Source organism: Haemaphysalis longicornis, unplaced genomic scaffold (genome assembly GCF_048455015.1).
Source record: "Haemaphysalis longicornis isolate Haplotype H1 unplaced genomic scaffold, Haemaphysalis longicornis Haplotype H1 scaffold_4, whole genome shotgun sequence".
In the NCBI taxonomy this organism is placed as follows: domain Eukaryota; kingdom Metazoa; phylum Arthropoda; class Arachnida; order Ixodida; family Ixodidae; genus Haemaphysalis; species Haemaphysalis longicornis.
Genome location: NW_027526361.1, coordinates 219,548,516 through 219,558,614, shown reverse-complemented (window position 1 = coordinate 219,558,614; position 10,099 = coordinate 219,548,516). Strand labels below are relative to the sequence as shown.

The following is a 10,099-nucleotide window of genomic DNA, read 5'->3' as shown; positions in this document are numbered from 1 at the left end:
CATATTATTATGTGTTTTAAAGAAATAAACAAGATAGTTCGCACATCATCGTGTCTGTGTGGTGCTCCCTTTCTGTTTTTGTTCAAGTCCTACATCATCACCGTTCAGCAGATGAGGAGGAGTGCTATTGCATTGGTGGAATAACACGAGACGAGCGAAACGTGTAAAAATTGGTGACGGTGCTGTGATTGAAATAGTTAACGGGAAAGGAGGGAAGAGCAGCAGCAGGGAAAACAAGACAAAGTAATTACAAGAAAAGGTATATAGTAAAGAAAGAAAAGAGAGAAGGAAGAGAAGTGCATACTGGCGTGTAACAGAGTGCGATGCTTGACTTATTACAGAGAACGCAGCTGCTGGCGAAGCGCTTTGATATTGGGAGGCAACTGTTCACATCGCCATAAATATTTTGTGCGAGGCCGGGTGAAAAAGTGGCATTATCTGCTGCAGCTGTGCCTTCCTTTTACGTGGGGCAAGAGCACGATCCATAGAGTGCGCTATCGATTGTTGTATCCCTTCGAGTACACCTTTAACGCAAAGGTAAGTACACACCTTATCTTTAACGATACCAATAGTGAGATTCCTTCTTGTAATGGTATCTTATTATATCAGGTATAATTCAGATTCACCGCTTGTAGTTTAAAAAAAAGTTCTCTACAGGAAAGCCGGCTGAACCCGAGACCGCGATGAAGTATATGGCTGCATTAAGCCACAACTCCAATCGTGTGACGTGTTATCAGAGATGTAGTAGGTATAAGGGGTTCCGTGCAACCTAAAACAAACCTCTGGAGCATGAGAAAATACAATCGATAAAAGGTGCACAGCCTGGGGCTTGACAAGAGGGTCAGCAACCTGCACCCGCCTGTTTTTGCGTGCAAACGTAGGCCCCATTCTTCAGATTTTCATACGAATTAGCGTATTGGGCATAATTATTTTATGTATGGCAAACGGGTGTTTAGGCAGACACGTAGAGAAACCAAGAAAGCGTAATAGTTCCAATGTCATGAAGTCAGGAGGCTCGTCGAACATTCGGGGAGGTAAACAACAGTTCGTTACAGCGAATTTAAGGCCCACATAATATCCCTTTATTCAACGCTTCCTGGCAGAGAGCGTATATGGCCAACGAAAAGGACCCTCTGGTGATTGGTAAAAATAATGGTGAAACGATCACTTTTCGCTCGAAACGGTGACCTTAAAGATGAGTTTGGTCGGCGAGGAGTAGCTCCCTGGCCGAACAGGTGCATTGTTAATTAACGTAGAAAACCCTCCAAACTGGGGACTACAAAACGAGGGATGAGAAAATGACTAGAAAAGGAGGGAACTGAAATGTCTACAAAAAGACAGACGTAGCTGACTAGCATCTGACAATTGTTTTTGAAAGAATAATATATATATAGCTTGTTGAACGTGAATGCGTATGTACTAACGAAAACAAAAACAATGGAATTGGTACTGTGAGAGAAGTACTCTATAGCCGTCACAGAGTGAATCGACGAAGCACGCGGCAGGACTCTCACAATCAAACCCGAGCACTTTGTTGAAGGACGTCACTTTCGCACACAGCATAGCTCGGCAAAACTGGGTGCCAATTACTCACACTCACAGAAAAGTACATATTTATCTAACCGTCTAACTGACTCACTCGCACTCACGCTTGCCACTCCATCCTCACTACTCACACTCACTCGCGATCAAACTCGCCAATCGTCTCCACCACTCGCACGCACTCGCGCTCCCGCTCACCACCCCGTTCTTACCATTCGCACTCACTCGCGCTCACAATAGTCACTCCGGCCTCACCACTAGCACTCACTCGCCCTCACGCTGGTCACTCGGGACTCACTACTCGCACACATTCCCGCTCACGCTCAGCTCTCGTTGTCACCACTCGCACTCTCTCGCACTCACGCTCGCCACTCCGCCCCCCCCCCCCCCACTCGCACTCTGTCGAACTCACGCTCACCACTCTGCCCTCACTACTCACACTCACTCCCGCTCACCCTCACCACTCGTTGTGACCACTCGTACTCACTCGCACTCACTCACGCTCACGCTCTCCAATCGTCCCAAACACTCGCACTCACTCGCGCTCATGCTCCCCGCTCGTCCCCCCACTCGCACTCACTCCCGCTCACGCTCACCACTCGTCGTCACCACTCGCACTCAACCGCGCTCACACGCACCACTCGGTGTCACCACTCGCACTCACACTCACTCGCAATCACCACTTGCTTCCTCCACTCACACGCACTCAACACTTCCATCATCCCTCGCGCTCACTCCCAGCCACCACTAATTCACTTTCCAACTCACTTTGTTTCTTTGCAGCATGGGAGTTTTACTTCGCCTTGTTTGTAAGCCACATGAATCATTCCATTTTGTAGAGACCATCAATGCGCCCCTATTGACACCGACACCACTATGTTACTTGAAGCGAGAAAAAATTGGGCGTTTGAAAAGATACGCTTCACATTGGCTATGAGGCATGCCCCAAAACAATCATTAACTCTTACCAACTTGATCCAACTGACAAAAAAACCCGTAGTACGATAATTAAAGCGCGAAACGTTCTCCCGTGTAACCTGAGTCAAAGGCACACTCTAAAATCGAACTGATTCAACTGTGTCGGAATGGCACAATCGGATAGACGTCGGCTTCATGTCGCGGGAAATCCAGGTTCGATTCCGACCACGGGAAAGGTTTTTTGCTCGAGGCGCTTGATGGGCCTTCTGTTATCATCATCATCGTTTTTTGGGACCCGTAGTGTTATGTTGGCTTTCCCGCACTGCTTTTTACTCTAACGCCAACGCCATCAGTGAGGAATAAAAAGCGTCCTATAAAAAATAGCGTAGCTTGCACTAAGTCGGAAAGGCTTGAACCACAACGAAGCTGGATGATTTTTTTCTATGTAAGCACTTTCGTTCTATGCAAGCACCACCACGCATTACATTAGGTTTATAATTGTTATTTACATGTTGCATCGTCCCTTTTCACTGTGGTAGTAGTAGTCGTTGTCATATCCATCTATATCGTTGTCACCTTCATACATGACTGGCGGGCCAAGGTCATTTTTTCTGCAGGTGGCAACCGCCTTCGCGAAATGGGCGTCTGTAGCGCGAGCTGTCCTGTGCTACCCGAAGATGGGATTACGTTGGGGCTAGTTGGTATTCCATAACCATCATCTTAAGCGCACAACAACACACGGACACAGAAGACAAGGACAAGCGCTTGCCCTTGTCTTCTGTGTCCCTGTGTTTTTTGTGTGCTGAAGATGAACGTTGTGCGCCCCCTTGAGGCGTGGATGCACGTAAATTGTTTTCATGGTAATTTTTGCGAGCGGCACGCCCAAGCCTGGACGCCGCCAGGCGCTCCTCGTGAAGAGCGTGCTCACGTGCGCTGCAAATGGCGGGAGTAACTATGACGCAGTCTTTTGATGACGCCGCACGCGGCACTCTGCACACATTAGGGGCAGCAACAACCGCTTCACTGTTAAAAGCACACACTGAAGAAAGGGTTACATGTAACCTACTAAAGTGGCAATGCGGATTGTAAGCGCAAAAGCTGAAAAACTATTTCTCTATGGCTACAGTCTTTCAGCTCTAACGGTAGACTCCAAGCAGTGGCGCCTGCTACTTTGCTATGCCAATTATGGCGCCCTCTATACATAAAATTGACTTTCACCTCCGTTTTGTTGAGTGCGCTTTAGGTTACATGAACAACAAATTAAGAAACGTGAAATAAACAGTGCGAGCGAAACTATAAATTGATTTGTTAGAAGTACAATATTTCCTCGGAGACCAGACACGTCGGACGGACCTGTTACAAGATACAAATAGAAAGGGAGGGTGGGGGGAAAGTGTGTAAAAACTTTTCACTATTACTCACAGGTGACAGGCGGCAAAGCATCATAAGCTGGTAAAAGGCACTTTTCCTTAGTTTAATTTTTGAGCAGGAGCGTATTCTCTGTACGAAGCTTCTGATTTATTATGTGGTTTAACGCGCAAAAACTAGACAGGTTATGAGGCGCGCCGTAGTGGAGGGCCCCGGATTAATTTTTACCACTTGGGGATCTTTAACGTGCGCCTAAATCTCGAAAACAGGTGCTTTTGCTTTTCGCTTCCACAAGAAAACCGGCCGTCGTGGCCGGGAATGAAACCCGCGTACTCGGCGCTTTTTCTTTCCTTAAGTCGACTCTCTCTAAGCTGATTTTTATTAACTCTATTTCAGGCGCGGTCACAGCATAACCGAGCAGGAGCTCCTGCATGCGCTCTCCTCGCTTGATATGTGAAAGACTTCCGAAATTTCTCGTGTGTTTGATCTGTTATTTTGCCAGAACTGAAGTATTTTCAAACACTAGGCTGCAATCTCATTACTGCAGTGCAGCGACAGATTGCATGAGGTGGCTCTTTGCAGGCATGTGTAGCGGTGTCCGTGAAGCTTCTTATATTGGGGCATCTTGCTGTCCCTCATGATGCCCATGTAAATATTGTAGTTGTACTAAGCAAGTTGATAGCGGCGTTTGTGCTGGCCCTTTGGTTCATGTGTTCTCCCTAGTTTTGTGTACCGTGTTACCTAAAATGCAGCCCTCAATAATGCGAACCCAACCAGTCTTTCGGTCCCCGCCAGTGCCGGAACCGCTTTCGCAACTGTTATTCCCATCGCAACCACCGATTCTTCTTTCACAAGCTGCGGAACCGATTCGGTTGTGTTTTCAGAGGTGTTACAAAAGGTGAAAGGAGCAACTGGTTCTGTCAAATAGCTATTATAAAAGTTCCCTCAGCTTTCACGCAATTCCCAATCTTACTAAACTAACTAGTTTAAATCGGTATAAATTGGAATGACTAATCTTACATGCTGAATTGTTTCGGTGTGTTCGCTTGTGATCGTGGTCGCGTAGCCTCGAGCTAGCACATCAGGATGGCTAGGTTCGCTGTCTCACCCTTCGAAAGACGCTCCTCTCCGTTTCCTTTCTGCCGACGCACGGCCGGCCTACAGCGGCAGCGTCCGCTGCTGTAGCCCGGCCGTGGCCGAGCTACTGAGGTCAGGACGCCGCCCCCTCCCAAATCCAGGTAAAGGCAGCCAGAATTTCTGGTTTCCCTCTTTGTAGAGCCATATGTGTGAATTCAGGTTACGTGGAATTGGCAATTGTGGGTGTCCTTTAAAGTTTTGCTTTCTAGCCAACTTCAAAGCGTGGATTGGAGCCAGTTTTTTCAGCATGAAAGGCATTTCGCGGGATATTTTCACCCATGTATTTTACGATTAAGCATGCGGCCATCACCAGTTGCGGGTTGCGCGTGCACTGGTTGGGGGGCGTGCATGCAGAGCTAGTCTTCATGCCTCCATAGAGTTTCTTACAATATACACTGGAGAGGAATCTGGCTCGAGCGTCTATGCGGCTCACCTCAAGGCCATCTGTGTCGTCATGGACCGGGATTATACATTGCGCTCGCCTTAGTTTCATCATTGGCTTGGATTGGAACGTTTTAGTGACCGCAAATTTAAACAAGGTGCCACAAAAACGCGAAGAATATTGTGCAATTATGTATGTGGAAAATAAAAACAGGCTGTTTTAAACTAAGTCAAAAGGAAGTATTTTTGCCGGAACGGTTGTGCCTGCTATTCCGCAGGCAAGCTTGTAGTTACGAACAATGTTAATATTTGGGGGAGGCGGCGGAGCTCATTAGAGACTCTGATTTTATTAATTTTACCATTATTTCAAATCATAAGTTGTTTAAAGAGTTTGGAAAGTTTTTTGAGCGTGCCTATGAAAACTTTGCCTTCGTGGTGAACCGATGCACCAACCATCAGCTAGTTTAAGAAGAAAAACGAAAACGTGGCGTTAAATAGTCATGGACGATGACAAGATAGGACACATACAAGCGCCCGTATCTGTCGTATCTTGTGTTCGTCGAAGTACGTTTTGTTTCTTCTTTTCGTCGGCTACAAATTTCGTGGTGGCATATTACTCGCTGAGTCATACGTCCTTCGACTGCGACATGAGCAACGTCGGGTGCGATCATGAACTGCCTGCTGTGTCACCGAACACGGCTGCCGCAGAATAGGCAGTATTTCGGCTTCTTTGTAGCTCGTAAACGTGTTAATGCATAGTAAAGAAAGCAAATCCCAAAAGCCGCTTAAGAATCTAATTGTCGTGCCAAACCCAAGCCAAAAATAGGGGTCTTCGCATGAACCCCCACGGCGACATGGCTTACCAGACGCAGTTTCCTGTTTAGTATATTTACTAAAAAACTCTATGCATGCCGCTACCGATGACAGGCGGATTGTTTTGGCGGGAAATGTATACCTGAAGTATCGCGGCTCAATGCGACCTGTCAGCTGCACTCAATGGTCCAGTGATGTGGGTTTGGGCTGGCGTGTTACGCAGACAGTGAGATGCCTACGACGCGGGACGGGAACGGACAGTGACATGTTTGTGCACTAGCTAGAATAAAGCTCGAGTTCTTTCTGGTTTTAACCACGTATGAACAGACGCGTGTCGCTCAGTCGCATGAAGAACAGCGGGTTTCAAAGTAGCGTCTGGCTGGACAGAAGCGCCAATGGGTGCAAAAATAGCAGACAGCCGCTGCCGCCGCCGTTTCCACTGCACGTTCCAGCTCGCCGAGTTGCTGGGAATCACTCCCGGATGAACGGTGACGTCGACGTAAGCCAATATTTCTTGTTCAGCTTGAAGGACAATTTTGGCAGGGCCTTTCACTTCTAAACACGCGCACACATCTGTTTGCCGGTTTATCAGGCACGAGTTGTGTCGTAGAGGGAAGGGGGGGAGCAAGCGCAGATATAGGTTTCATGCCCTCGCTGATGACACGTCCGTTGTGCTAGCGGGAGTTTTAAACGCGTACGTCCACCGCCCCATTTTAATGCAAACTTTCCGGTGTCTTCCGTGGTCCAGCGGATTGGCTTGTTGTTTTACGCAGACGCCAAGAGGCCTACTACGCGCGTGGGAAACAGACAGCTCCAAGTTATTTTACTAGAATAAATATCGAGTCCTTTAAGGTTTCATTATGGTAAATGCTAATTGCTCAATCGAAAATTACAAGCAAAAGTGTATTGTTTCATGCATTTCATGTACTGCGTCCAGCTTCGCAGCTCATCCGTCTTCACAGAGTGGAAGGGCACAAATTTTTATTATATCGTGGTTTAGTGATAAAACGCACCGAGCCTCAGCAGCGTGAAATATGTTTGTAGTTCTGAAAGTAGGGGCTGTAGAATAAAGAACAAAGCGTTCAAGCGATCTGAGGGGCCTTTGTGCTTCTTTGTTGGCTCTTTGTTAATTACGCTCTTGTCTCATCTATTCTCAGTCCGCCCTTAACAGATAAAAACAAGGGTCGGCACCTTTTTGAGGTGTAGGGCCGAATTACGCGAAGCCGGCTTTGCGAAGGGCCGTACCGAATATCGGTGGTCAGGGGCAGGGGGCTTTGCAGGTAAAGAGAAAAAAAGAATTCAGCGAATTGATAATAATATTTGACAATCTGGCTAAGTGTAAAGATGAGGACAATGCTAACTGGAAGCGATCAATACTCTGTTCTTGTCTCCCGTCTAACCCACTTTGAGCTCAATACTGGCGTGTCGGCCTTCAGATGGGAAGTGTCAAGGAAGGGAAGGGGGGTTCTGACGGCGTGCTGGGGACCGCGTAATGCTTCCCCATGGGCCGCAGATTGCCCACGAGCAGGTTGCCGATGAGATAACTACCAGAGTCAGTGACGATCGTGTGTATATATTTGGGCCGCACATATATTATGCGGCTATTTTATGTTATGTGAATATTTAGAATTCTTGCACGCCCAAAGAGTTTCTGTCAGGCCTGGACGACTAGAAAAAGTGACAAGAACCTGCCTTATCATTCGCAGGGGCGAGTTGCACGTCTTCGAGTTTTAAGCTCCCAAATGACGACAGGCCTACCAAAATTTCGTCCAGTCGGCGGGAGTCTTGCGGATGGATGCAACGATGCCGCAGCATTTTTGTACTACCGCATTTGCACGATTATAACACGACCGTGATTGTAACTGCCAGCTAGTTTGTTGAAGATTAGGGTGTCGAACCGGAACCGAACCGAACCGAAAACCGGAACTGAACCGGTATTCTTGCTAAAACTGCACCCGAACCCGAACCGTTATTTTTTGAGCACGCTGAACCCGAACCGAAACTCAATCGAAAAAAGAAATAACGGTTCCGGCATTTCGAAAAAAGAAATGCCGGAACGGTTCGACCCCCCGTTGTTGATATTGCACAGTCAATGCAATTCAGCCCTTTTTTTTCTTTCACGTACCATCAACTTCGTACTCGCTCGCGCACTTTCCCCTCCAGACAATCGAACATTATCACGCTCTATGTAACAACACAGGAAATGAATGAGCGCCAATGTAGCAATTGTCTGTTGCTGCTGGCAGCGCGAGCGTAGTGCAAGCTGACCAAGCGAATTGTCATTCTCGACAGCTTGCAGGGGATACAAAACGACTTTGCCCTTCCCTAGCTGCAACTCTATTTGAACAATTAGGCTGCACGATTGCTCCACAGCGCAACAGCGAAAGCCCACACCCGATGTGTGCCAACTTTTTGCATTCCATAATTTGCTTAAAAGGTCCGACACCTGCAAATTGTTAATACTTGACAAGTGTGGCCGCAGGAGCTGCTCAGTGGCTAAGCCGTGTGCTGCTGACCACAAGTGACCTCGATCTCCCTTCCCCACGATTGTTTTTCTGAAGTAGATGGAAATCGAGAACGTCCGTGTATGGGTATTTTTATCCACGTTTAATATCACCAGCTGCTGAAAATAAGTCTGCCGGCCTGTGACATAAGGTGCGCCTCAGAGCAGAGGTGTAGCACGGGGCATCAAATGCGCCAGTTTTTTTAAATGTGTTCACACGGAAAACAACAAAATAGAAGAGGTGAATCAAGATGTTTTAAAATATTGCGCAAAAAGTACGTAAAACCGAATAAGTAAAAAAAGAGCACCAGAACCTGGATATTGCTCTATTCTTTTCTTTGCCCTGCCTCTCACAACCAAACGTGTCATCAATCCCCAGGAAGTGAATTCCGCGGTCAGTTTTTGACGACAGTACAGTGGACAAGTTCCGTTTTTTATACATACAAATAACAACAGATATGTCAGGGAAAACTTTTAAGGTACGCCCTAGTCCCTTGGCAAGAAACTGCAGCCCTCGACCTTATCTTGGAAGCAGAAACAGTAATAAAGCAGATGACAAGTGCAGAAAGGTAGGCCGGTACCTCACACTGCCCCATTCGCCCAGCGATCATGTTTTCTGCTTGTTCTGCAGTTTTGTCTCTTTCAGATCTCCTTTTTTTTGCGAAGGTGCACTTGTACTGACTGCCCAACTCACTACATTACTTCTACTGCTACTCGTTCCAGAGGGGAGTACTGCTGTGGACGAATTAAGAGCATCTTCCCAAAAATGGCAGCATCTCCACTCCGTGGATTATGGTGGGGGCGCGGATTACGGGGACTCGAAATGGCATCCACGTTGCGCCCCGAGTGACATCCGATTTGCGCCTCGACCGTCATTCGATTTGAGCCGTCGGTTGCACCTTGATTATTACCTAAATCGCTTTATGGTGGTGTGCGCACGGATGGACGCGGGTGGACAATGGGACGTCCTAATGTACTCCGCACCATTACCGGCGAGGGAGTAAGCTGTTTGACTCTCGGGTACTAAATCATAGTCGTAGCCCAATATGTAAGACGACTGACACTACCTCTGTCTGATCTACCAGACGCAGGCTCGAATCCTGCCGGTGCCTGTGATAATTTGTGGTTGTAAATGCCATGCACACGGACACGGACGGACATTGTGAGGTCCTAAGGTGCTCCGCACCTAAAACGTCCCATCTCATGCTCCGCGCGTCAAATTTCCCTTTCATTTTGTAACAGCATAATCTACTATAGGGTTTCGCAATGTAGCACACGGAAAGATGACCGGGGGTCAGGCGGTACGATGACATACTGATTGTAATGCACACATGCGGTATAGCTATCGCAAAAGGAATTGCAGTGGTCGGAGCAATGATACAGTGACTGAGCGTTAACTAAAGCTTACTTTTAACAAAAGTGTGGCTAACACATTCG

General features: G+C 47.4%; 1 protein-coding gene across 7 annotated transcripts in view; it reads left to right on the top strand.

The window, feature by feature from the left end:
- The first annotated feature begins 329 nt into the window (after positions 1–329).
- The window catches only part of LOC144179637 (uncharacterized), a 75,126-nt gene continuing 65,356 nt past the window's right edge, over positions 330–10,099 (top strand). For 3 of the 7 annotated variants that reach the window (XM_077708062.1, XM_077708063.1, XM_077708059.1), the window contains exon 1: positions 332–537. The gene's annotated coding sequence lies outside the window, so the exon portion shown is untranslated. Of the gene's footprint in view, positions 538–2,325; positions 2,352–10,099 lie in introns of all 7 variants that reach the window. The other 4 variants (XM_077708060.1, XM_077708061.1, XM_077708058.1 and 1 more) reach the window with 3 other exon arrangements.